Below are 27368 nucleotides of genomic sequence, written 5' to 3'. Positions count from 1 at the left end.
ACTGTTCGTTGCGGCAGGTTAAGAAACTTGCGCGTTCATTATCCTAGAATGGTGCAAAACGCGTTGTTTTTTCATCGAAGTATTTTGCCCTACCGGCGCCGTCGCTCGATCGAGTCGCTGACCGGCGCGGGTAATCGAATAAAATGCGGAATTTATGTTCTTAGCCGACCGGGGTTGATTCATCTGGGTTCGGGCAGATGAAAATGCGTAAATGTAGTGTTACAGAGGGAAATGAGGGTGATATCAATTCTTTCGCAATTTTGATTATAAAGGCGCATCATGTAATTGACTGGTCCATTTTTCGCATAATTGGTCTTATATGATTTTTCCATAAATATTTTTCTAGTTCTAAGGTTACGACACGGCGCATAGAAGTTTAATTGAGAAAGCAATTCTGCTGACTGGATGCGTTGAGAAATAATGTCATTGATAAAATAAAGCATTGCATGTTCGCGACGTTCTTTAAGTGTTTGTATATGGATGAGCATGCAGCGCGCTTCATAAGATGGTAATGTAAATACTGTCCAGTTAAGTTTTCGAAGCGCGTATAGTAGAAATTGTTTCTGAACAGATTCAATGCGTCGTTTACGGAAAAGCAGGAAGGACTTTTTATTGGGTTGCCTTTTCAGTTTGACAAGCACATTCCCGTTTTGAATCGAGCACTCACACATATGCGCGTACAATGTAGGGTAAAGTGGTGCAGAATGCACCGCTTAAGCAAAACATCATTGTTGCGCACGCCTTCCGTGCAACGCCGTACCTACGCATAAATTACGTTGAGAACGCGGCGCTTCACCGTGCTGGCAGAGACGGTCCATCTGTCAGTGTCAGTTTGTTACGGAAGAAAACAAATCGCCAGGAAAAAAACGTCGAGTCATCAAGGAGTAGATTGCGTAAAGTTCCTACGACTTGGTCAAAGGTTAATAAAATCGTGTTTATCTGATTATAGATTATATTTAAAAGGTCGTTCTTAAACTAAAAAGGCCTTATACACTAGAAGTTAAAACATATTTACAGTGCTTAAAGTAAAATAAGTTTATTGAAAGACTAAACTAGAAATTACGTTAAAATTAAATCTAAGAATTAAAATCTATAGGTTAGAGTGAGGAATTGTCTACTCGCGAAAAGATAAAAGCCTGCCGAATTAGTTCTTTCACTTGTAAGTAATTACATTCAAACTATTGAAAAGTGGATTCTAACTATCGCATTTATATGTATCTAACCTAAAGCATCCACGAACATAAGTTCAGCATCTACGAAAACGATCAGAAATCCTGTAAGCGAAAGGAAACCCACAAACGTAAGCTAATATGAATTTCTAATTATACAAAGTGTAACTATGGCATTATTGCAGGAAATTTTTAATCGCGTAAAGTTAAATATACGGATTAAATTTACGGAAAACTGTTTCCTTGTTGCATCTGCAACAATCATTTTGCAGAGCAACGGTGTGTTTGTTCCACGTTTTTCAACTTCTAAAACACTTTGGGATCTTTTTAACACTCCTGGTGAAATTTCCTAACAAAAACCGGTATTTTTTGTTATTTTTGACGATTTTTAGCAAGAGTCAAAATCATTATGTGAGGTAAAACGCCAAAACCCGTGGCCAAAGTGCACCAAGTTTGCCCAGCCAGGCGTTAAACGCAACCAGCAAATTTTACATATAGTCACGTGTTGTATAAACTCCTGAAACTAGGCTTCAAAAATGACGGAAGCGTTTGTTATAGTGTTCGTTTGCTGGGATGGGATGGATGCAATAATGGGTTCATATCTCAACATAATTGGCAATAAAATTTATTCATTTATTTTTCTCAAACTGATGTGTGATGAAATATTGTAAATTAAAGAATGTACAATTAGGTTTAAGGCAAATTCTAAGTCCTATACAATACAATATACAATAATCTGAAACAAAAGATGTACTGCAAATTAAAAATATTTTATAACTGTTCGATCTCACTGTGGTGCATTCTACCCCTGTTTTGCATTTTGAAGTTTTTTTGCAATTTATGTGAAAAACATGCCTAGTTAATGCCGTTTTTGTGAAGAATCATCGAGTATGACAGTATATCCATAAGATAGACTGTATTTATCATGAAATTTGCATACCGACTAGTGGTAAAAGCTTAAGAGAAACCCCGAATTAATCCACCTAGCGGCGTGACCTAGCCTTTCTACTGTCATAATAATCATTATTTAATTTCTCAGGAAAATCTATAATTAACTTGACTATATTTTTAAATACCTGTTCGGTATTCCTCAAATTCCTTATTTGCCAGTAAAATTCATAACGTATTGCGTACAATAATTATATTTTCTTTCCTTGGGTGCAGAAATATTTGTAAGCGTCATTTATGGTACTTGATGAACACCTTATTTAGTTTTATAATATTTACGTGATTTATAGAAATTTATAGATTTATGTAAACACAAAATATAATTTATGCAGACTTGAATGAATATATATAGAAAATTAGAAATTAACCGTCTAACGGGTCTACAGACGGCCTTAACTTTCGGGCTTCAGAGCCACATACGAAACTTGTTTTGAATTGACAATATGAAATATGTGTTCATAGTAGTTTTTTTGATATTAATACCATGCGTTCAAAAGTTAGCATCTTTGACAAAACAAGAGTTCAGAAAAATTATTATTATATTTCGCTTTTGAAGAAAAATGATATCTACAACAAAATGATTGATCTCAAAATTTTACTATTAGTTTGCTTGGCTTCAATTTTGCAATATATCTGAATTAGTAAAAATAACTGAATATAGCATGAGATATGAAAAAGAGAAATGTAACTATTGGTGGAACTAGTGGCGCTCCTTCAGATAATTATTTTTGCATGAAAATCAAAACTTAAGCTTCTTTTGAATGTACTTTCATGAATAGATAGTCATTAGCTTGATCGCATCGTTTTTATAATATATCCCGTTAGAGGGTCAGGAAAACAAGATTTGAAGAATAGAATAATAGACAAAAATAGTGCAAAAGCTGTGCCATAAACATGCTTGAGAATGGGAAATATGATCGCTATCATTTACAGTGCTTATCAATTCGATTTATTTATTAAAATATGATACATGACATAAGATTTCTGTCTTTTAAAGTGTCAGTAACGAAAACAAAGCGTACAAAATTAGGCATTTGTTGCCAAATTCGAAATCCTACTGTAATTAATATTTATTTGCGTCAGATACGTAGTTCGCCTACAACGTACAGGCTTCATCAGTGTCTTATTTCGAAGCGTATACGTATCTGTCGCGAATAAATATTAAGTAGTGGAATTTAGTCGGAAAAAGTTTTTTCTTTTCTTTAATTTCAGAGTTCGTATTCCACATTCCACTAAGAGGCTTCAAAAACTTCAGACAATTGACATGTTTCTCATTTTTCTTGAATTTCAATGCAAATTTCAAAATTGCAAATTGTCATCACATAAACACATAAACACATATACATACATACATACATACATACATACATACATACATACATACATACATACATACATACATACATACATACATACATACATACATACATACATACATACATACATACATACATACATACATACATACATACATACATACATACATACATACATACATACATACACACACACACACACATACACACACATACACACACATACACACACATACATACACACAAACAGAAAATGCTCAGTTTTCGAAACTGAGTCGAATGGTATATGACATTCGGCCCGCAGGACCTTTTTTCCATTTCCGGTTTTCCGAGTGATTTCTATGTATGTATGTATGTATGTATGTATGTATGTATGTATGTATGTATGTATGTATGTATGTATGTATGTATGTATGTATGTATGTATGTATGTATGTATGTATGTATGTATGTATGTATGTATGTATGTATGTATGTATGTATGTATGTATGTATGTATGTATGTATGTATGTATGTATGTATGTATGTATGTATGTATGTATGTATGTATGTATGTATGTATGTATGTATGTATGTATGTATGTATGTATGTATGTATGTATGTATGTATGTATGTATGTATGTATGTATGTATGTATGTATGTATGTATGTATGTATGTATGTATGTATGTATGTATGTATGTATGTATGTATGTATGTATGTATGTATGTATGTATGTATGTATGTATGTATGTATGTATGTATGTATGTATGTATGTATGTATGTATGTATGTATGTATGTATGTATGTATGTATGTATGTATGTATGTATGTATGTATGTATGTATGTATGTATGTATGTATGTATGTATGTATGTATGTATGTATGTATGTATGTATGTGTGTATGTATGTATGTATGTATGTATGTATGTATGTATGTATGTATGTATGTATGTATGTATGTATGTATGTATGTATGTATGTATGTATGTATGTATGTATGTATGTATGTATGTATGTATGTATGTATGTATGTATGTATGTATGTATGTATGTATGTATGTATGTATGTATGTATGTATGTATGTATGTATGTATGTATGTATGTATGTATGTATGTATGTATGTATGTATGTATGTATGTATGTATGTATGTATGTATGTATGTATGTATGTATGCATATGTGTGTATGTGATGACAATTTGCAATTTTTAAATGTGCATTGAAATTCAAGGAAAGAGAGAAACGTGTCAATTGTCTGAAGTTTTTGAAGCCTCTTAGTGGAATACGAACTCTGAAATTAAAGAAAAGAAAAAACTTTTACCGACTAAATTCCACTATTTAATATTTATTCGCGACAGATACGTATACGCTTTGAAATAAGACACGACCTGCAGGCGAACTACGTATCTGTTGCAAATAAATATTAAATAGTGGGATTCAATTTTTTCTTTTCTTTGATTTCAGATTACAATTGTCATTTTCTTCACTTGCTGCTACTCACACTCACAATTATACAGCAAAAGCAAAAAGCGAAAAAAGCAGTTAATTTAAGCATATAGGTATAGTGGTGTATAGGATTAAAAATACTAGTGAGTTGATTTTTCCAATCAATAGATACTAGAGCTTAGAAATTTTATATGAAAAATGCTGAGAAATGTTAGGGTATTAGTATATGCCGATGATATGAAGCTCTTTTTAGAAATAACAAACGAGGAGGACGTCAGAGTATTCCAGCTCGAAATACAGGTTTTCTATATTTGGTGTAACAAAAGTCTTCTTCAACTTAACACTCATAAATGTAGATCAATAGCCTTCAGTAGAAAAAGAAACATGCCAAACATTACAATTTCTCTAGGAAATAATTTGGTTGAAAAGTGTGAAAAAATCAGAGATTTAGGAGTTATATTAGACTCAAAACTAACATTTATTGAACATTATAATACAATTATCAACAGAGCTAACAGTATGCTAGGATTTATAAAAAGATTTAGCTACGACTTCCGTGACCCATACATAATAAAAACACTATATCTTGCATATGTGAGGTCAATATTAGAATACTGTAGCATAGTCTGGTCACCATTTTCATTAATACACCAGGAACGAATAGAATCAGTACAAAAACAATTCGTGCTGTTTGCTTTGCGTAAACTAAATTGGACAAGCTTTCCTCTTCCCTCTTATGAAGCCCGCTGCTTGCTTATAAATATACAGACACTAAAACAGCGACGTGAGTTCGCCAAAGTGTCATTTGTAAACGATATTGTTTCACACCGTATAGATTCTATGGAAATTTTATCCAAACTCAGCTTTTATGTACCGAACCGTCAATTGCGGAACCGAAATATATTTAGCATAAGTCACTGTCGCACAAACTATGCCAAATTCGGGCCTTTAAATCAGATGATGATCGCCTATAACCAACATTGCGAAAATATTGACTTTACTATGTCTAAATTAAAATTAAAACAATACTTTAATTCTACGCGTTAGATGCAAAAAATGTAAGCAAATGTTGCACTGTTCAGTTTTCTTTGTAGACTGTGTTGTAGTAATAGAACTAATATAATGTAATAACTAATGTAAAAGGTCTACTATGATTTGACGACTAAATAAATAAATAAATAAATAAATAAGAGGAAAACATTGTACGGTACTAATTTGGTACGATTTCTTTTCGGTAGTGACATTTTAAAAGACAGAAATCTTATGTCATGTACCATATTTTAATAAATAAATCGAAATTGACAAGCACTGGAAATCATATCGATCATATTTCCCATTATCAAGCATGTTTATGGCGCAGCTTTCGCACTATTCGACCTCATCTTGTTTTCCTAATCCTCTAACGGGAAACATTGTAAAAACGATGCGATCAAGCTAATGACTATCTTTTCATGAAAGTACATTCAAAAGAAGCTTAAGTTTTGATTTTCATGCAAAAATAATTATCTGAAGGAGTGCCAGCTAAGCAATAGTTCCATTTCTCTTTTTCATAACTAATGCTCTATTCAGTTATTTTTTCTAATTCAGATAAATTGCAAAATTGAAGCCATGCAATCAATCATTTTGTTGTAGGTATCCTTTTTCTTCAAAAACGAAATATACTAATAATTTTTCTGAACTCTTGTTTTTCAAAGATGCTAACTTTTGAACGCATGGTATTAATATCAAAATATTAAAATATCGGCTATGAACACATATTTCATATTGTCAATTCAAAACAAGTTTCATATGTGGCTCTGAAGCCCGAAGGTTAAGGCCGTCTGTAGACCCGTTAGAGGGTTAATTTCTAATTTTCTATATATATTCATTCAAGTCTGCAAAAATTATCTTTTGTGTTTACATTATGTTTCTATAAATCGCGTAAATATTATAAAACTAAATAAGGTGTTCATCAAGTAACATAGGTGACGCTTACAAGTATTTCTGCACCCAAGGAAAGAAAATATAATTATTGTACGCAATAGGTTGTGAATTTTAATGGGAAATAAAGTTTTTGAGGAATACGGAACGGATGTTTAAAAATATAGTGAAGTTAATTATAGATGTTCCTGAGAAATTAAATAATGATTATTGTGGCAGTAGAAAGGCTAGATCACGCCGCTAGGTGGATTAATTCGGGTTTTGCTTTTACACGTTTTAACGGTTTAATATACGGTGCTTAAGTGTTAAAGTTTGAATAACTTTTGAATGAACCCTCGGTTTCGTTTGATAGATCTTAACAGTAATTTTCAAATAATAATAAAATGTATGATGTTTTACATTGAATTAATGCTTATATGTTACAAAAATATGTTTTAAATACTGTTTTTTCACATTTCTTTATGTAAATTTTAAACTACAAGCCCAATTATCATGAAATTTGGGAGTTAAGGTTTTGAAACGCTCCCATTTCATATGCAATCAATTTGGTTCAAATCGGTTAAGGGACCTTTGCGATAATGAAGTCTCATATTTTTCGTATTTTTATACATAACTTTTGAACTAAAAGTCCGATGAGTATGAAATTCAATACCTATGGGACACCTAGACCTGTCATTTGACACTAAGAACATTAAAATCGGTGCAGCCATCTCCGAGAAAAGTGAGTGAGATTGAAAGCGTTACTTACACACACACACACACACACACACACACACACACACACACACACACACACACACACACACACACACACACACACACACACACACACACACACACACACACACACACACACACACACACACACACACACACACACACACACACACACACACACACACACACACACACACACACACACACACACACACACACACACACACACACACACACACACACACACACACACACACACACACACACACACACACACACACACACACACACACACACACACACACACACACACACACACACACACACACACACACACACACACACACACACACACACACACACACACACACACACACACACACACACACACACACACACACACACACAGAAAATGCTCAGTTTTCAAAACTGAGTCGAATAGTATATGACATTCGGCCCGCAGGATTTTCTTTCCATTTCCGGTTTTCCGAGTGATTTCTATACCTTTATAGTATGTATATATTTATACTAGCTGACCCGACAAACATCGTATTGCCACAAATTAAACTATGTTGTACATAAATCGTGAATCTGGGATGACCTTTGTCATAATCTCGAGTTTTGCAAGTTTCTGAGGAGCTCATGGGTGTTTTGGGTGCAAATTTTCCTCACACAGTAAAGTAGAAAACATCGCCCCCCATCGCTCAGCCTGATAAAATAAAGCGGATAGCATTTAAATATTCGCCATCATTACGAACCATTTCGCCGAATACCATTTTGCGGAACACCAATTCTCGGTTATGGTCAACCGACGCGGAATATAGAGTTTCGCAGAATACCATTTCGCGAAAAACCTTACGCGGGATGTACCATTTCATGGAAAATCTTTTCGTAGAAAGTACCATTTCGCAGGGGTGACCCAACTGAAGGATAGTAATAGAAGTCAGTAGATCTAGGAAAATAAATAAACCTAGATAGAGGTGATCTCTACGGGGGGCTGCCCCCTCAGTGGACGGCAGGTCGTCGGCAACACTCGCGGCCTATGACCGACTCGCGTTGAATTATCTAATGTTACTATTGATAGTTTTTGGTGGTCTTGTTATTGATTAATTTTTTATGAGTCTAAAATTTCTCGAGTTTGATTAGTTTTTGAGTTACGCAAAAATTTCTGATTTATTTGTATGAGAGTCCTTATCCCCCTACCACACGGGCGAGGGGTCTCAAACCATCATTAAAAAATTCCTGCCTTCAAAACCCCCCACTTGCCAAATTTGGTTCCATTTGCTTGATTACTTCTAGAGTTATGAAGAAATTTGTATTTCATTTGTATAGGAGGCCCCCCCTCCTAAAGTAGGGAGAGGTTTCAATTCACCATAGAAAACATTCTTGTCTCCAAAAACACCCACATGTCAAATTTGGTTCCATTTGCTTGATTAGTTCTCGAGTTATGAAGAAATTTGTATTTCATTTGTGTGGAAGCCCCCCCTCTTAAAATGGATAGGGGTCATTATTCCCCTCCTATAGAGGGGAGGGATCTCATTTCACCATAGAAAAAAACTTGCTTACAAAAACACCCACATGCTAAATTTGGTTCCATTCCCTTGATTAGTTCTGGAGTTATGAGGAAATTTATTTTCCTTTTGTATGGGAGCCCCCTCTCCTAAAACGGTAAGGGGTCCTAATTCATCATAGAAAAAAATCATGGCTCCAAAAATACCCACATGCCAAATATGCTTCCATTTGATTAATTAGTTCTCGATTTATTAGGAAATTTGTATTTCATTTGTATAGGAGCCCCCCTCCAAAAGTGGGGAGAGGTTTCAATTTACCATAGAAAAATTTCTTGTTTCCAAAAACACCCACATGTCAAATTTTGTTCCATTTGCTTGATTGGTTCTCGAGTTATGAGGAAATTTGTATTTCATTTGTATGGGAGCCCCCCCCCCCTATTAAAAGGGAGGAGGGTCATACCTCAGCTAGCGTTTGAATAATGCTGTTCACCGGCTTACCACGTGTTATGTACCAGAGCAAGCGACAAGAAACGACCACACCCATTTTTCATGGTCCTTCATTCTATCATCTACGTGAAATAAAAAATAGAGCATGTCAATTTCAGTCTGAACAAAAGAGCAAAGTTACCAGTGAGCCGTTCGCCTTTTGCTGCCAAAGAAAAATTACGCTGCGTGTTATTACTGTAGCATTGGTTATGGATAAATTTGTGTTGCTAAGTTGCAAAAGATGTTACTAAAACTCTTTCATTTGATTAAATCCAATTTCATTTATTTTGACGCTTGACTGAACACATTTACTTGGAGCTAGCATATTTGTTGGCTGCAACCAGCGCAACCAGCGTCCAGCAGCAACAAGCGACAGAAGCGCGAGAGGTGATCGGTTAAAATTATTTGATAAGAAGCGAACAATCAGATCAATCTAAGTTAAATAGAATTAAAATCAGTGAGTGAAAATTCCTCAAATCTTCATGAACATATGTTTCGTTTTTAAAAGAACGGTTTTTCGACGTGATATGCTGGAAATTTAAGCCTTCTTTTCCGTCTTCTTGGGCAGCAACAAAACAGTTTGGATGTTCGGAAAGACACTTTTCATAGCAGTGGTGACACGGGACAGCAATTTGTTCAACTCTTCGTTGATACGGATGGCCAGCTGCAAGTGACTATAATTCTGATCGTTTCGTTGTCGCGAGCAGCATATGTCCTCCCAATTCCAGAACTTCAACAGCCAGATATTTCTTCATGGCAGCGAAACGAGTGCTACAGCTCCAACACCTCGCTTGGTGAATTTGCATGTCTTCGTTGCCTTATCCGTGGGAAGCAGCAACAGATGAAGCTCAACAATTTTCGATCGGATTCTCTAGGGCGTAAATTAAATACAATCATAAGGAAGCTTAACCCATAGCTTATATCGTATATATTTCTGTCATCCGTGCTAGGGAAGCACTGACGAGGGAAGGCAAAAATATGAAAATAATTCAAATTTTCAAAATCAATTCAAAAACAAAAATTTTTCAAATTCAATTTCAAAAACAAAATTAATAGTTTTCTATATTTTCAATAGTTTCAATTGATTTCCCGATCAATTGGTGTAAATATCTTGGAAATATATTGAAAATTGACTGAATTATAAGCCGAAACGTGAAAACGCGTTTCTACTTTGATGACGTCATTTCCAACAACCAATCACGAAGCGAGAATTCTGGTAAAACATAGGTTCATTATTTTCAATTTTTCAATAGTTCAACATCAAGAATCCACACTTTTCTTTATTTGGTTCAATTCTTAGAAGATTTTCCAATCGATTGGTGTAAGAATATTGAAAATCGATTGGAAAACCGCTGAGCTATTAGCGCTCAAAACCTTTCATTTTTCGTGACGCTCGCATTTTTCGATTTTTTGGAATGACACTCTATCTCAAAACTTACCGTAAGACGTAGTCCTACAAAATTTTGCAGCATAGAGCGTGCTTATACATTAAGCCAATCATGAGTAACTAGCAATTTTGTTTATAAAATACGCCCTTTTCAAATGTTGATATTTTCACGGTGTTCAAAATACCGTTATTAAAAAATAAAATAGGCCATTTAAACGGAAAATGCCAGTTGGTTTGTATTGCCATCCTACACCTCTGAGCCAATTTTTAAAAAAATCGATCGACGAGTTTTTGAGTTACGCCCTTTTGAAGTTTTAAAGGGCAGATTGCTCATATAAAGTAAATAAAAATCTTCAATGACACTTCCAAAATGAACGTAAATCACAGCCGGTAGTGATTTTTTATGCAACATATGTCCATTGCCGACGATTTTAGGAGTTCTACGCTGTATTGAGACTAACCGGAAATGTTCCGGATTAAGTTATCGTTGTGGAAATAGTCAGTAACGAACATGAACAAATACTTATCATGCGACACCTCAAATTACGCCAGAATTTAAAAACTAGATCACTGATAGTCAGATCAACTACCTAGCGCCACGTTGGTTATATATCGACAAGTTCCGGGGACCCAGATCAGTGGCCAATTTTGTCCATAAACAAAAACTTATCGTGCGGCACCTTAAATCACACTAGAATTCGATAACTAGAGCAATGAAAGCCAAATTTGCTATCTAGGCTCAAGTTTGGTCATATCTGGACATGTTTGGGGTACTCTGGAAAACCCTAGGAAATTACCAATTTCGAACATGAACAAAAACTCATCATACGACATCTTAAATCACGCTAAAACTTTCTATTTTATCAAAGTAAGCCAAATTGAGTACCAAGAACCACAATGGTCAATTCCGAACATGTGTTTATTATCAAAAATGTACCAGATTGTGTTATTGACTTCCCAGGGTCCCCCAAATATGTCCAGATATGATCAAATCTAACCCCAGATAGCAGATTTGGCTTCCATTGATCTAGTTATTGAATTCTAGTGTCATTTAAGGTATCGCACGATAGGTTTTTGTTCATGGACGAAATTGGCCACTTGTCTGGGTGTTCCCGGAAGTCCCCGGAATTTGTCCAGATACAACTAATGTGGCGCTAGGTAGTTGATCTGACTGTCAGTGATCTAGTTTTTAAATTCTGGCGCAATTTGAGGTGTCACATGATAAGTATTTGTTCATGTTCGATACCGGCTATTTTCCACAGCGATAACTTAATCCGGAACATTTCCGGTTAGTCCCAATATAGCGTAAAACCCCTAAAATGGTCGACAATGCGCATATGTTGCATAAAAAATCAATACCGGCTGTGATTTACGTTTATTTTGGAAGTGTTATTGAAGGTTTTTATTTACTTTATATGAGCAATCTGCCCTTTAAAACTTCAAAAAGGCGTAACTCAAAAATTCGTCGATCGATTTTTTTAAAAATTGGTTCAGGGGTGTAGGAGGGCAATACAAATCAACTGGCATTTTCCGTTTAAATGGCCTATTTTATTTTTTAATAACGGTATTTTGAACACCGTGCCTCCCTGTGGACATCCTTTGATCACCGAAATCGTGACCGACGTATCTCCCAATGATGCTGTAATTTGTCTGCTCGAGAGCATTGCTTCAATCCAGCTCATTGTAGTGTGGTCGACTATCTTTTAACAGAGAGCCGTATTAATTGACGCGAAGGACGTGTTATCGAAAGCGCCTTCAATATCAAGAAAAGCACAAAGTGCAATATCAAGAAAAGCACAAAGTGCTGTCTCTTGATATCTGAGCGATTTCTCAATTAACGTCACTAAGCAGTGCAGTGCGGTTTCCGTAGATTTACCGTGTTGGTATGCATGTTGATTTACATGTAACGGAGAGTTTTTTAAAAACTCATTGCGGATAGAGTTATCCGTGATTTTCTCCATCAGCTTAAGAAGCGTTGAAGTCAGACTTATCGCTCTGAAAGCCTTAGACATGGTTTTGTCTTTTTTGCCAGCCTTAGGTATGAACACCACCCTTACTTTCCGCCAATTCTCCGGGATATACCCCAAAGTGAAACTGGCTCGAAAGAGGTTGATGAGCTCGGACATTATAACACCGTCCGTTTGACTTAGAGGCAACCAATAGAAAATTGTTTGGCAGCGGCAATATAAACAAACAGTCCAAAAATTGTGTCATGCCTGGCCACTGCTAATTTGTTTTAAGTTCACGTTTGCCGGTTAAATTTTTATTTATATGCTTGAGACTAAGAAGCATAATCAACCATTTTATTATAATATGTTCACTGACCATCTTACCCACACTAGCAGTTTTTCTATTTCACCCCATCATTATACATTTTTTAAAGCGTTCACAATTTTTCATACGCAAATGAAATTTATTTATTTATTTATATTTGTAATTCATCTGACTAATGTCTACATGAAGTCTAATTACTATAACAGATTAGAGGCTTTTATCTTCTGCAAAAATTTATGCGAAGGCTCATCGAACTCGAATAATTCTTCAACTTTCAAAAAGGTTCTAATGCATGCGGTAACTGGTTCATTATATCCAAAAACAGTACGATGGAATGGAACTTGTAATAGGCCAATAGAACGTAGAGTCCGTTGTGAAGCACGAAAATCCAGTAGTGACAAAAGCCTGGGAGAATCGATTTCACCATGGATGACTTTGGTTACGAATACAGCTTGCTGGGTTCTTCGTCGGTAGTCTAATGAGTCAAGATCAAGTAAACGGCATCGATCAGAGTATGGCGGGTGTTTCCCAGGATTGCGCCAAGGTAGATGTCGCAAGGCAAGCCGGATGAATTTTCGTTGCACTCGTTCGATGCGCAGGATCCATGTTAATTGCTGAGGACACCAAACTATATTACAATTTTCAAGCAGCGGTCGAACCAGGGCACAGTATAACGATTTTAGGCAATGAGGATCGTTGAAGTTCCGACCAATTTTCGAAATAAAGCCGAGCTGACGCATTGCCTTCGAAATTATCGATTCACGGTGCAGGTCGAATGTTAGTTTAGTATCAAGTAACACACCAAGGTCGCTAACGTAGTCTACTCTGCGCAGCTCAGACCCTTCAATCTGATAGTTGAATACAATCGGGTTTTTAATGCGGTAGAAACTTATCACCTCACATTTTGCCACACAGAGGCCGCAATGACCTCTGGCCATTCTTGCGCATACCAAAATGTAAAATTGGCGGCAGCAAAAGTCGATTTTTAGGAATAACCACAAGATTTAAACCGGAAAGCAATCAGATCTACAATATGCACGAGGTACTACGACTGAACTGAGTGACCCCTGTGTCATCAAAAAAATGATTCATAAGTCTGCTATCCTTCAAATCAGTCCGCGGGCCGCACGAATTATCACGAAGGGCCGCGGGTTGGCCATCACTGGTCTAGCTGCTGAGTCTTTCCGGCTGGTCCTTTGTAACAAGCCGTGCCCGGTTAGCGGTTATCGGTACTCCAATTTACCGAACAGAGAATTACGGGGCCCTATTCTCACAGTCACCTCACCTAAATTTTTCAGGTGAGATGACAATTTGCGATTCTCACAGTCACCTAGGTGACTCCGCTCATCTGGGTGACTGTACAAATCAAACGGGGAGCTGTTAGGTGAGGTGAGGTAACTGTGAGAATAGGGCGCGTGAGAGAAGTAAGGTGAGGTGAGGTGACTGTGAGAATAGGGCCCTACGTTAAGTGCGTTAGTGCAAGTTTATTGCAAACTGGAGTTATGATAATCAAACAATCGTGTCGTAATTTTCGGACGCCGCCAGGAATTTTTTGTCTCCATGTTGGTTTCTGGCAGTTTATTCGACGCGGGACGCGAACCAAATCTATTACTGCTACTGCTGCAGCGAAGGGACTTTTCCAATTGGTGTCTGTGCAAGATTAGCACTGGTTGGGTCTTACATAGAGCAGAAGGAAAACGGACTATCACTTGCTCAACAGAGAATGATGAATGAGCTGGTTGCTAAGCAAGTATGCTATAAAATAACTACTGCTTGTATGCTGCTATGTGAATCAAGCAGGGGAGAAAACCAATACTGCTGCTCTCGCTGTGACCGTCCGTCTCCGCTATCGTCCGTTGAATGAGCTGGCCGCTATGCAAGTTGCTATTAAATAGCATACAAATGCTGGTGTGTGAATCCAGCCGGGGAGAAAACCAATACTGCTGCTCTCACTGTGACCGTTTCTCTCCGCAATCGTCCGTAGAATGAGCTGATTCGCAATGACGGCACCGCACGACCTCTTTTCCACTTACAGAACTGCCCGCAGCTGAATGCGTGAAAATTATTTCCGACATATTTCTGTCTTTTGCACTCTTTAACAAATCGCTATTCCGCTTCACGCATACTCGAAACTATTGTAGGTGTCTCCACTGCGGCGCCGTCATAGCGAATTGACAAATTTGAGTAAAAACTGCCGGCGTGTCGCTACCTTCTGCGATGGTGAGAAAAACGAAAACAAATGTCAGATGCGGTACATTTCATAAAAAATTTTCAGTAAATTTAATTTTTAACCGGTTTTCGATTGAAAACTTTACTAAATTTTTATCAGGTTTTGTAAGAAATTTGCTGTTTTACAAGTTATTTTAAAAACACTTTTAAAATAGTGAATTGAAAGAGCATAAATTTGAAGAATACTGTAAAAGTTAGTGTGGCGAGTTAACTAATCGAACACAGAAGTGATCCTAAAGCGGTTTTTGCATATTATTGGAATGTTTTTTTACTTTACAAGATCCTTATGCTTGTTTTGTATTGGTTCAAGTCAAAGTTCTGGAGATTTGAATATCTTTCAGTCTTATTGAACCATATTGCTCCGGCACTACATGAAAATATGAATGTTCTCTTTAATTATCCTGTATCTTGCTTGCAATAGCCTGGTTTATATTAATTTCACAAAAAACAAGTTTTTTACCACTCAAGCACGTGGATTTTTATAATTTAGCGTGATATGTAACCTGTTTGTTGTCGCATAAATATACAAAAACATTATTTTCTCATATATACTGTAAACAAACCACTGACAAAGTATATACCAAAAATAAAGTACTCAATTTTCTTACATTTTGCAATAATAATTTTACTTGTACATTGTTTCACTACATTAAGAAAATTAAAAAAGTGAACTTTTTCCGATTCTTCAAGCAAACTGTCAACTTTTTCACCGTTCGGCTAGTTCCAAAGACTACCACCGTCAGCGCATAAGTTTCTGTCGAACAGGTCAATAAAAGAGCATAACGTACTTGCAATTGACCTGTTCGACAGAAACTTATGCGATGACTGCAATCAAAAAGCTTAATTATTCCCTCGCTGCTGGATCAGACGGAATCCCTTCGTGCGTTCTGAAAAAATGTACCACAACTGTTGTTCCTCCGCTAGCAATGTTATTTGACTTTTCGCTGGTGCAGAATGTATTTCCCACATTGTGGAAAAAATCCATTATGTTTCCCGTGCATAAAAAGGGAGATAAGAGAAACATGGAAAATTACCGCGGCATCACGTCACTTTGTGCCTGCTCGAAAGTCTTGGAAATAATTGTACATAACGCACTTCTCAGCAGTAGTTTACATTACATATCTCTCGATCAGCTAAATCGACCGTAGTTGACTCTCCTTGCTTCGAGATAGAGAAAGTTCCTCGTTCGAAGAGCTCGTTCTGGGGCGTAGAGATTGTGCTGTTCTAATAAAATTGGGCAATCAATTTGTCCGTTCAAGAGCTTAGCAACGAACACAACTTGGGCGATGTTGCGCCTTTTTTCGAGCGTTTCGAGTCCCAACAGTTGACACCGTGCAACATATGGGGGTAGGTCCGACGGGTTACTCCATGGCAGCATGCGAAGAGCGTAACGTATAAACTTTTTTTGCACCGACTCAATGCTTGCAATCCAGTTAGCTTGAAACGGGCACCAGACAACTGAGCAGGATTCGAGTATTGAGCGTACTAAGGCGCAGTATAGCGAACGGAGACAGTAAGGATCCTTGAACTCATCAGCAATTTTAAATATAAAGCCAAGCTGCCTATTAGCCCTAGAGACAATCTCTTCAAGATGCAGGCGAAAGGTAAGCGCACAATCGAGATTTACGCCTAAGTCACGAACGTGGTCAACTCGTTGCAGTGCATGACCCAGAATGCAGTAATTGAAAATAATCGGGCTCTGATTGCGGTGGAACGTGATGACATTGCATTTGAGGACACTAATTGTCAGCAAATTTTTCGTGCACCAGCCTTCAAATGACTCGATCATCTGTTGTAGTCTCGAGCAATCAGGTACGGTTTTTATAGTCAGGTATATTTTTACGTCGTCAGCATAAAACAAGCGGCATTCATTTGGTAAGACTATAGAGAGCTCGTTGATGAATAAAGTAAAAAGCAATGGGCCTAAATTGCTTCCTTGAGGAACTCCCGAAAGATTGCAAAACAATTCCGACTCTTCTTGACCGATTTTGACGCATAAACTACGGCCGGTAAGGTAAGACCTCATCCATCTTGTAAATGCAGCAGATATTCCAAGTTTCTCCATCCGATTCAGCAATATTTCGTGGTCGACACGGTCGAATGCAGCTTTTAAATCTGTGTATATCGCGTCCACTTGCGCGCCTTTCTCTAGGCTATTTAAACAAAACGAAACAAATTGCGTAAGATTCGTGGCAACAGATCTTTTGGGGATAAAACCGTGCTGATCGAGAGATATGTAATGTAAGCTACTGCTGAGAAGTGCGTTATGTACAATTATTTCCAAGACTTTCGAGCAGGCACAAAGTGACGTGATGCCGCGGTAATTTTCCATGTTTCTCTTATCTCCCTTTTTATGCACGGGAAACATAATGGATTTTTTCCACAATGTGGGAAATACATTCTGCACCAGCGAAAAGTCAAATAACATTGCTAGCGGACGAACAACAGCTGTGGTACATTTTTTCAGAACGCACGAAGGGATTCCGTCTGATCCAGCAGCGAGGGAATAATTAAGCTTTTTGATTGCAGTCATCGCATAAGTTTCTGTCGAACAGGTCAATTGCAAGTACGTTATGCTCTTTTATTGACCTGTTCGACAGAAACTTATGCGCTGACGGTGGTAGTCTTTGGAACTAGCTGAATGGTGAAAAAGTTGACAGTTGGCTTGAAGAATCGGAAAAAGTTCACTTTTTTAATTTTCTTAATGTAGTGAAACAATGTACAAGTAAAATTTTTATTGCAAAATGTAAGAAAATTGAGTACTTTATTTTTGGTATATACTTTGTCAGTGGTTTATTTACAGTATATACGAGAAAATAATGTTTTTGTATATTTATGCGACAACAAACAGGTTACATATCACGCTAAATTATAAAAATCCACGTGCTTGAGTGGTAAAAAACTTGTTTTTTTGTGAAATTAATATAAACCAGGCTATTGCAAGTAAGATACAGGATAACTAAAGAGAACATTCATATTTGCATGTAGTGCCGGAGCAACATGGTTCGATAAGACTGAAAGATATTAGAATCTCCAGAACTTTGACTTGAACCGATACAAAACAAGCATAAGGATCTTGTAAAGTAGAAAAACATTCCAATAATATGCAAAAACCGTTTTAGGATCACTGCTGTGTTCGATTAGTTAAGTCGCCACACTAACTTTTACAGTATTCTTCAAATTTATGCTCTTTCAATTCACTATTTTAAAAGTGTTTTTAAAGTAACTTGTAAAACAGCAAATTTCTTACAAAACCTGATAAAAATGTAGTAAGGTTTTCAATCGAAAACCAGTTAAAAATTAAATTTACTGAAATTTTTTTATGAAATATACCGCATCTGACATTTGTTTTCGTTTTTTTCACCATCGCAGCAGGTAGCGACACGCCGGCAGTTTTTACTCAAATTTGTCAATAGCTACTGTCGCCGCTATAGAAAGCTTGTAGGTGGAAACCAATTCGATTTGTCCGTCAAAGTGTTCATAGGGGAAAACCAAATCGATTTCTGCTGCTAATATAACAGTCCGACAAAGCAATCGAATACAGTGGACCCCCGTTCGTTTGAACGATTCCTCATACAAACTAACGGGGTTCGTTTTTAATTTGAACAACTAGCAACCCTAAATATGCTGAAACTTGTATGAACTGACCGCCCTGCTCTTTGTTATTGTTTTGGTGGTTTGATTTAGTCTCGTTTAGTTGGTAGTTGCAAACAGCGAATATGTTATTCTCCGATCGGATTTCTATCGTAATCGTTGGGAAACGAAATGTGAAACTGATTAAACTAGAATAACACGCTAGATCAGTACACACAAATCGTGTTTATGCGCATTGTCTGAGAAGGCAAATGATGCCATATTGAGAATGACATTTGAACCATTTTTAATTTGCACATCGTGCAAACTAGCGGTATTCAAAGGAACTTTTTGGATATTAGACATATTATATATAGATATATTATTTCTCTACAAATCGGTCCTTTTAAGAGCCACACAACGATTGAAGAGTTTATTATATTTTCTTGTCCAGTTAATAACATAATAACACAGGCAACGAAGGAAAAGTTGAATTTTTCGCCATTGCAGACGAACAACAAATGACGGAAATAAGTTTTCTGGTCACGGGCGACATTTTCTGCGACTTCCAAAACGTCTGCAGCTTGTTAATGCTTTATTATCAGTGTTCATTTGTAAGCCGCAGAAAAGTTGCGCAAAATTTTCAACTTTTTAGAAATTCTCTTGTACCGTCTACAGATTAACTTAGGAAAAGCACTATTCAACGTAGAAACAGATCATTAAAATTTGTTTACTGTTTGGTTTAGTTACTGACCTGGTTTCGTTTTAATAAAATAGATTTAATCAATTCATGGATATAACTCCAAAATCGGTTGAGGATTGAACGTATACAATGTTATTGCCAATTGCAAGGAAAATTGTACCATCCAAAGTGCGATATCGTTCATAAAAGTGCTATTTTGCAATAAATCGTTTCGGTATCTTCGGCGCACTTTTTCGTTATCCTCCAAGCAATAAGTGCGCCGAAGATACCGAAACGATTTATTGCAAAATAGCACTTTTATGAGCGATATCGCACTTTGAATGGTACAATTTTCTTTGCAATTGACAATACTACTTTGATAAACTTTACGTTGTATACACTCAAAATAAATTTCACGTCGAAATCATAGGAAAAGTTATGTGAATATGTTCCATCCAGCTTTTCCTGTACTATTTACGTGATTTTCAGGTACTTCGCACGCATACTAATGCGTTAACGTGAAAATCAGATAGATGTTCTTATTTTTTTCAATAACAATCAGCTAAAGTCACGTAAATCCCTGTAGAGAAATTTACCTGATTTTTCACGTGGAAAGGACGTGTGGGTTATTTTGAGAGTACATAAAGTATCGTATTATTATCCCGCATTTTGCACCTTACTGGACACCGCAGTCTAAAAGTGCGACTGGCACAAAAAGTGCGACAATGCGAATGCTGTGAGTAAGAAAGAAAAAGACTGACAACTGCAATGATGCTGTTTTGTTTTGTCATATACATTGGCATTAGAGAAAATAATCTGGATTAATCCAGGTACAGTTGCAAAGCACAATACATACATGGATACATCCTACTATCGCTCTGAGCACAACCCCACTGATTTTTTAGAGCATTTATTACAATACAGTAAATTAAAAATTTGTATGACAAACATTCCAAGTAGCAACGGTAGCTTAATTGCAAGAGCAACGGCTGTTTACGGGTTGGTTTAAGGCGATCAAAGCTGCATAAAGTAAGCACTTAAATGATGTTTAAATAAGCGATGTTTAAACTACTTTAAGTTTCTCAAACCAGTTCTATCCCAAAAGCTGATAAACAAGCTTAATAGCGGATTTTTCTGCTAAACAGCCATAAACATCCAACCGTATTACGGCTGCTAACATGTAGAGTGGCAGCTTTCATTAGGCTCACAGCTTTCAAACTACTTTAAGGCTGCTTAAGGGTGTTAAAGTGGCTTTACAAACTTCTACCAAGTTTTCTTTCGGCTCACAGTACACATACTGTCCGATCATATAATTTCGCAATTCGGCTGACAGCGAAAGTCTTTTTTGGCTGCATAAAGGTTGCTGAAGCGTTGATTAAGCGACTGGAAAAGCCGATTGCAAAACTATTCTCGTTCTAAAAAAACAATTGACAGCATTGTGCAAATTGGCTATTTAAAAGCGCAAAAAAGTTTCTATTAAGCTTCATTGTAGTTTAAAAAGCAGCTATTAATTAGCCTGAAGCTTGATGAAATCACCAGATTTAGATGTTTAAGAGCTGAAAAAAGGTTTTTATTTCGAAACCTAAACCATAGATCAGCCACAGGTTGAATCAAATCAGCTCTAAAGGGTTTGATCAGCCTGAAATTGTTACTTGGGATTTGCAATATGCCAAGCTTGATCAAATTGAACCTGCATTCGCAATCCAACGCGAGCCTTTCGTACATGTCCCTCGGCATAGACCTTCATACTTTTTTTGACGTAGGACTACGTCTCTCCTCGTGATTGGTTGGAAGATTCTATGCGATGATCTAAACCTATACCAATTTGATATCTGTGATTGGGAAGTAAGCCAAAACAAGTGACAAAGTTTCCTCATTTCAACAAGAATTCTTAGCACCGCGATTAAACCTAGACCATTTTGATGTCCTTGCTTGGGAAGTACGCCAGAAAGAGTGACAAAGCCCCCTCGTACCAACGGATTTCTTACGAAAGCGATTGAACCTAGTCCATTGTGATGTCTGTGTTAGGGAAGTGTGCCAGAAAAAATGACACAAATTTGTTGTCTCAACAAATCGCAAATTCTTTACTGCGAGACGATTAAACCTCGGCGAATTTGATATCTGTGTTGAAAAAATGTGCTACAGCTGTAGTGTTCGGTTATAATAGGACTCTGTACGAATACGCATGCTTGCCGTTTCATTAGAAGTGTAGTGAAAAGATGTGTTGTTGATAAAATAGGATTGAATTGGTGAAATCCCTTCAACGTGAGGAACGATGGGTAATAAAACTAACCTTTAATTTCAGTAAGGTAGCAGGAAAGTAATTGTTTGTGTTCTTGAATTTGTTAAATTGTTTTCAAATGCACATAGAAATAACTCTGAAATCTTTTGAGAATTGAACGTATGCAATGTTACTACTTTGATAAATGTTACATACAACGCATGTAGCATGCATATATGTTGCATATAGCATGTATACATGAAGAATCGAATGATTACAAGCATGAATACATGCTACTTTCACTACAAAGAGACTTGTAGTCCTGCGTCACCTTTATATGCGGTCGTGTCTTGTACACAACCCCTCTGATTTTTTCTCTAAAAACACGCTAAAACTATGATGGCATCTTTTCCAACCAATTACGAAGCGAGGATTTCTAGTTGGACAAAGCTTCATTATTTCCAATTTTTTAATAGTGAACATTTCAAAATCCACAATTTTCTTTATTGGTGTGATTTTCCTACTGGTTGACGCAAAAATATTTGAAATCGATCAGGAAACCGCCAAGCTATCAGCGCTCAAAATCTTTCATTTTTTCGTGCCGCTCACCTTTTTTGAGTTTTTTAAAGACCCCCTATACCAGCTACTTGAAAGACGTAGTTCTTCATCAAAAGCATCGAAGTCGGCAAAATTTTGCCGAGATTTGGACCCGTCGCGCTGCAAATTTTTTTAAGATACCAAAGGTTAGTAAAGATCCGTAAATGTCGATATGCACCACCGAAATTTTCACCGAACGATCGGCTGTCTAAATCACGGTAAATTTTGCCGATCACAATGTTACCTAGAATGATTTTCTGTTTATTTTTTGCAGCTACTGCTACAGGAGCACCACTATGAAACAAATGGAATGTTACCAATAAGTTTGGAAATATTATCTATTGTCATTATCCTAGCAGGAGTTATCGTGAACGGTTATATTTTATTTATAGGTTCTCTGACAAAACAGGTAATTCAAACACGTATTTAAAAAATATAAAAAAAAATATTCTAAGGTCCCGTACAGAGTAAACGCGACACGATTTCGCTCACATTCGTTTAAATACGCAGCCCTGCTTCCGGTGAAAAAGTGCTGTGTATTTAAACGAATGTGAGCGAAGTCGCGTCGCGTTTACTCTGGCGCAACTCGAAGTACAGTAATACGTCGAATGTCAATCCATCCAGCCGGGCCATCGAAACGAATTCAAATGTCATTATGTTTTTTAGCATGTACGAAAGACGTACCATAACGTACCTCCGAGGATTTTTAACGTACTTCGTTATTTATATGATTTTCATGGACCGGCCCAATAGACGGTCGATTTTGGGAAATCTTAGCTTTACGAAGTCCACATTAGCAAAAAGTTGATGTACCAACGACGTACCTAAAGAATCTGAACTTTGAATAGGACGTATTTAAAAAATTTTCATATAAAGTTCGATAACTTTTTCAAAAAACTTTGCATGTTGAATTAAACCACAGATTTGAGTTCACGGGAAAATTCCAGTCTTATTTCATATATAAAACCTAATACTTAAGTGAAAATAAAAAAGTTATATTAAAATACAGCATAATTTGGGTGTTCTTCAAGGAAAAATTTATAACATTAAAAAAAAAAACTTTGAAAGGCGACACTGATTTTCCGGAAAACATGTATCGGATAAAACAAGCAATTGAATGAGAGAAAATCATCACTTGAACTATATTTGATTATAGAAACTACGTATTTTTCTAAATTCTGCTCTATGAGGGGAAAGTTCACTAAATTTTCGAAAACTCAGAAACTATTTTGGTACGTCATCGTACCTACACCAGAATCTCAAAATGAATATATTTTCAACATTTTCTGGGAATGCCGTTATCAGCTGATCCATATTTCAGTGCTTAAGCTACGTATTTTTCTAAATTCCGCTCTATGAGGGGAAAGTTCACTAAATTTCCGAAAACTCGGAAACTATTTTGGTACGTCATCGTACCAACATCAGAATCTCAAAATAAATATATTTCCAACATTTTCTGGGAATGCCGTTATCAGCCGATCCATATTTCAGTGCTTAAGCTACGTATTTTTCTAAATTCCGCTCTTTGAGGGGAAAGTTCACTAAATTTCCGAAAACTCGGAAATTATTTTGGTACGTCATCGTACCTACACCAGAATCTCAAAATAAATGTATTTTCAACATATTCTGGGAATGCCGTTATCAGCCGATCCATATTTCAGTGCTTAAGCTACGTATTTTTCTAAATTCCGCTCTATGAGGGGAAAGTTCACTAAATTTCCGAAAACTCGGAAACTATTTTGGTACGTCATCGTACCAACACCAGAATCTCAAAATGAATATATTTTCAACATTTTCTGGGAATGCCGTTATCAGCTGATCCATATTTCAGTGCTTAAGCTACGTATTTTTCTAAATTCCGCTCTATGAGGGGAAAGTTCACTAAATTTCCGAAAACTCGGAAATTATTTTGGTACGTCATCGTACCAACACCAGAAGCTCAAAATAAATGTATTTCCAACATTTTCTGGGAATGCCGTTATCAGCCGATCCATATTTCAGTGCTTAAGCTACGTATTTTTCTAATTTCCGCTCTTTGAGGGAAAAGTTCACTAAATTTCCGAAAACTCGGAAACTATTTTGGTACGTCATCGTACCAACACCAGAATCTCAAAATGAATATATTTACAACATTTTCTGGGAATGCCGTTATCAGCTGATCCATATTTCAGTGCTTAAGCTACGTATTTTTCTAAATTCCGCTCTATGAGGGGAAAGTTCACTAAATTTCCGAAAACTCGGAAACTATTTTGGTACGTCATTGTACCAACATCAGAATCTCAAAATGAATATATTTCCAACATTTTCTGGGAATGCCGTTATCAGCCGATCCATCATTCAGTGCTTAAGCTACGTATTTTTCTAAATTCCTGTCATTGCTCTCTGCACTGCAACAAATAGGTCTTTATCGAAGGCTTCCACACTCCATCTTTACCCGGTCGACTGCAATCGGCGTGACGGATGCCTCGTCGTTCAATCGTGTACCGTGTAGCTTGGTGGTCGCTATACGTGTACTCATCGGACACCCTTCAGGTCTTGATGGCTAGCAACGCTGGGCTGCAGAAGGGGATATAGATGATCGATTGTTGTACCACCCTGCAAAAGGTACTGAAGGAACCCACGTTTGCTATACTCACGTTCAACTTGGACAAAGCTTCCAGTAAGTTTTGCCCCCTAGAGGTAGTGCACCTGCTACCCCACTGGACTGCCCAGGCACTGAAGTCGCCTTCAACGACAACCGGCTTGCGGCTCTTGAGTCCGTCTAGGATCCAGTCAAACTGCTTCGGTGAACAGCTTGGCGGAGCATAGCAGCTGCACATGTAGATGCCATCTACCACATCTGTCACGTACATCTCTTGGTCGGTCGTTATCACCTCTTAGAGTGCGCACACGGACCTACCTTAATTTTGCCCACATTTTGTTGGCGATGGCCTCTGGCACATTTATAGTTGTGACTTTCATATCACCGTATGCCTTTCGCAACTTGATGTCTGAAGGCGCAACCTTAACATTGAGCTGGTCCCTCCGAGCATCTTTCAGGTCGTCTACCTCATAACCTCGGCGAGGTTTTTGCCCTCGAGAAGAGTACGCTGCCACAGGGCCTTGATCTGGCCCGCCTCACCCAGAGACTTTTCTATCAGTTCCTTGTACTTCGAGCTCTGGACTGTAAGTTGCGGCTAAGCACAGCCACGTGCGTGGTATGCACCCCTTGAACCAACGCCGCTGGGTCGGCCGGCCTATCCTAGTTTTTGCGGGATTTATTCTCGTTCACTACAGTTTCTGGCTTATCGATCACTCTTCCAACTTTCTTATCAACTATCTAACCTTTTTATCTTCTTCTCGTCGACGGGCCCCGTTCTCATCACACATACCTTCCTTACTCCTCCAGAATCCAGGTCACTAGCCACTCCGTTTTCATTCCTCTGCTTCCGCCAACACACTCTATCCGCATACACTACGGCCCGCACCGCCAAGTGTATCTTCGACAGGACCCTATCGGAGGGATCCACGCAATCCGATACTACCGGCTTAGCGGTGAATAAAACTCCGGCGCTGGCGATGACGGTTATTTCAAATATAACACAGCGGGGTTCTGTAAGTTGAAACATCGACATTCCGACTTTAGTAGGCTGGCAACGGGCAACTTGACGAGGGGCAAATTAACGAAAGGCTTGGGAAAAAGGACATTGGCGGAACTAGAACGGGGGGGGGGGTCTAAGCTCCCCCTAGGAGAGATTTACGCCCCCCCTAGAAAAATGGAGCTGGCCGACCAAATAAAATGGTCGAAAAAAGCTTGGGGCACTCCCTAGAAATGAGCGCTTGTTCCGCCAATGGAAAAGGCTTTGAGTAATCGTATTAACACTTGGTTCTTCAGTAGTATCGCTTTCTTCCCGTATTTAACGTTTAATTGTCGACTGTTTCGCCCGGGATAATATGCACAAGTGACTTGTTGTATCTCGTCAAGGCCTTTTTAATATCTTATTAAATTCCCCTTAGTCACAAGGCCGTGGCCCTCGTCAAGTATATAAACAATCTCGATCGTCGTATTTTCGCCTCCGTCAGCCTACGATCATCTGAGAGCGGTGTCCAGCTTTCAGCCATTCCTCTGGAGGCAGCGGATGGAAACTCGATGGGTGGTGGGCTGCGTGCGTGGGGTCTATGGCTCTATTTCGGACTCTAGTGGGAGGTGTTTTGGGATCTGTGACCTATTTCTATCTTCTGTGGGATATCGTGTGGGAGTTACACATTAACAATACAAACATTTCTTACTTTTTAATGAAACATTAAACAAACGATTAAAATAAACATTGTGGATTCATTTATGGATTTATTCATAAAACCTTCACAGCGGAGCCTACCGGCGCTTACAGGACTGTCGGGTCCTTGAAGAGCTGGGTGGGTCTTTACCACGTTGGCCCCAAGCTCCTGCAACTTGAGGTCCGCCTTCGCCTTGCGGAGTAAATCGGCGTACGACAGTTGACCAGTCAGCTTCACTACCATCACATAGCCCCTCTGGACCCGCTTCTGCTTTGGCTTTGCAGTCGCGGCCTCCCTTGGTTTCTGGGAAGGCGGTTTGCGCCTAACAAGACACCATTCATCTTCGGTCTCGGTTGTATCATCCTGGACCACTTCCGTCTGTTTGCTTGGCATAGCCTTAGCGGCCATGGTCTGAGCTTCGGCGATCTCACGTCATCTCTCAGAAGCTCTAGCCTCTTCACCTCGGCAGCTATGACGGTAGAGCGGAGGCTCTAGGTGTCTAGGTGGATATTCGACCGCGGGTTGTTGAACGAGTACAACCCGTCTACCAACCTTTTTGCTTCCTCTAACTTGCTACTAGCAGGAGGTAGGACTACTCCCGCGTCAAGAGGATTCTGAACTTCTTCTACCGACCGCAACCTTGGTT

This window comes from Sabethes cyaneus, chromosome 1, assembly GCF_943734655.1.
Source record: "Sabethes cyaneus chromosome 1, idSabCyanKW18_F2, whole genome shotgun sequence".
In the NCBI taxonomy this organism is placed as follows: Eukaryota; Metazoa; Arthropoda; class Insecta; order Diptera; family Culicidae; genus Sabethes; species Sabethes cyaneus.
Note: the sequence above shows the minus strand (reverse complement) of the source record.